The 2,445-nt window shown below is 41.9% G+C and overlaps 1 protein-coding gene across 2 annotated transcripts in view; it reads right to left on the bottom strand.

The window, feature by feature from the left end:
- The window catches only part of pdia5 (protein disulfide isomerase family A, member 5), a 63,725-nt gene that overhangs the window by 10,821 nt on the left and 50,459 nt on the right, over positions 1 to 2,445 (bottom strand). The gene's annotated exons all lie outside the window — the stretch shown is intronic.

Below are 2,445 nucleotides of genomic sequence, written 5' to 3'. Positions count from 1 at the left end.
ATATATATATATACACATACACACTGTATATGTCATTCGGACTCCTCCATTATAATGTAGGAGAGATGATAATACTGCTAGTTTGTTTAGATCCTGTCTGATTGTCTCAGCACTTGGACACTTGTATTTCTTGATCTGTCTGACTTGCTTTAAACAATGATGCCATGTTCCAAACTCTGAGCAACAGGTGAGTATACCACTAACAGAGTATGACATTATTACAAACCCAAGGTAGTGAAAGAGTGCGAGTACTAGACTGGCCTGTCTGCAGTCCACACCTGTCTCCCTTTAAAAATGCGTGGCGCAAATACAACGTCGACCCCGGATTGTTGAGAAACTGAAGTTGTACATCAAGCTAGAATGGGAAAGAATTCCACCTACAAAGCTTCGACAGTTAAGTGTCCTCACTTCCCAAACGCTTATTAAGTGTTGTTATAAAAGGAAAGGTGATGTAACACGGCGGGAAACATGCCCCTGTCCCAACATGTTGCAGGCATCAAATTCAAAATGAGTGAATATTTGCAAAAGACAATAAAGTTTATCAGTTTGAACATTAAATATCTTGTCTTTGTGGTGTATTCAATTAAATATGGGTCAAAAAGGATTTGCAAGTCATTGTATTTTGTTTTTATTTATGTTTTACACGGTGTCCCAACGTCCTTGGAACTGGGATTTGAACAAATATAATATACTATATATTATTACTAGTAGAATAATAATAGTTGCCGACTGCACATTAATCTTTAAAACGTGCAGTGCCACTCATAACTATAAACCAATGGAACATCAGTTCAGAAGATGAACCGTTGATTTCAGCTGCTCTACTTGTACATGGTCATAAACATGTCAAGTGCATTTTCTTCCGATTTAAAAAATAGCAAGGCCGATTTTTAAAGTATTTTAAATGAAACATTCATATATGTGTTTTCTAGTCTGCTGGTCTTGTTTCCTCTCTTTACTGGTGCACTGCAGCGTTTCATGGTGTGTTACCACCATCTGTTGATCAGTGGAATAGCATGACACCATTGGATGGACTCTATTACATCTCCTGCACTGGATAAACAAACAGGAACCTACTCAGAAAAACGGCCCCATAGTGCTACTACAGTCCTAAAACGCCACAGGGACCCTCAGACAGACATCATTTTCCAGGAAGCCTCCATTTAATGAAGCATTTAAGAGTCCACTGTGCAGCCTCATTATGCACAAAAAACAAAGGATAAGAGGTAGAAACTCCATATTGCTACATGCTCAATATTAAATTGCTGAAAATGTGCCCTCATTAGAGAGGCAACAGACAGTTTTTGGTACTTCTCATCAATGTGCACCTATTGACTGGAATTGGGAGAAAAGACAAACGGCTCAGAGTAAACCGTGCATACAGCTCCACTGCCGTCACACGACACAGTGTGTGGAGTTTTAATTGTTTGCAGCTTCAAAGCCACAGTTAAGCCTCTGTTTGCCTTTGGTAAATGAGGAAGGACAGCTAATAGACTGTGATCAGCACTGGCCTGGTACAATACACTGGGGCTCAGCTTAATAAATAGAGAGTACTGCCAAGTAAACACATGCCAAGTTCTCAGATTTACTCCTGTTCAAACACAACTTCACTGGCCACGGGAGGGATGACAAGAGGGAAGAGATCTAAAACTTCTGCATTTATGTAACAACACATAGGAGAGTCCCCTGGCTTGGCAGCTTGTGGAGGCTTCATCATAATGACTCTTCAAGGTTCAAGGTTCAAAGTGTTTATTGTCATATGCACAGTAAGGAAACGCGTTTCCCTGTACAAAGACATTCTTACTTTGCCGTCCACACGGAACGCCAAGCAACACAAGTGAAGTATAAAGTAGATAAATAGTAGCACAAAGAAACAGCAGAGCTGAACAGTGAAGAAAAGCCAAACTGCCTTAAGCTGTTATGGCCTAAGATAAAGGCTATATATATATAGCAGGTGCTTCTTGTGGATATTAGAGCACTGAGCTACTACTTGTTTCGATATTAGTCTAGATGTTGGCTTTCGAAGTATCCATAGGTCCCACATCCTCCGTGTGTACCCCCTCTCGCTGGGGTTACTTGTGTAGTAGCATTCCAATAGTTCCCTGTTCTCCTCTCTTGTCCATGAATGTCTCCTCCGGCCAAAGGAGGAGATAGAGGCCACTGACATCAAGACAAGGAAGCTCATTACAATGCACGGTGGGTTTCACCCCAAGTCCAGCATCCTGAGACTGTACACTAAGCAGAAGGAAGGAGACCAAGGATTAGTGAGCGTCAGAGCCACTATCCAGGATGAAACAACAAAGATCCATGAATACACCAGGAAGATGGCCCCGAGTGATGGCACGCTTAGTGAACACCTCAGGCAGCAGAAACCAGAGGAACTAGGGAAGGAAGAGCAGGAACCCTCATGGAAGGACAAACCTCTGCACGGTATGTACCACCGTC

The sequence above is a fragment of the Monopterus albus genome, unplaced genomic scaffold, assembly GCF_001952655.1.
Source record: "Monopterus albus unplaced genomic scaffold, M_albus_1.0 scaffold318.1, whole genome shotgun sequence".
In the NCBI taxonomy this organism is placed as follows: Eukaryota; Metazoa; Chordata; class Actinopteri; order Synbranchiformes; family Synbranchidae; genus Monopterus; species Monopterus albus.
The sequence above is the reverse complement of the archived record's forward strand: the minus strand, read 5'-3'. Positions and strand labels throughout refer to the sequence as shown.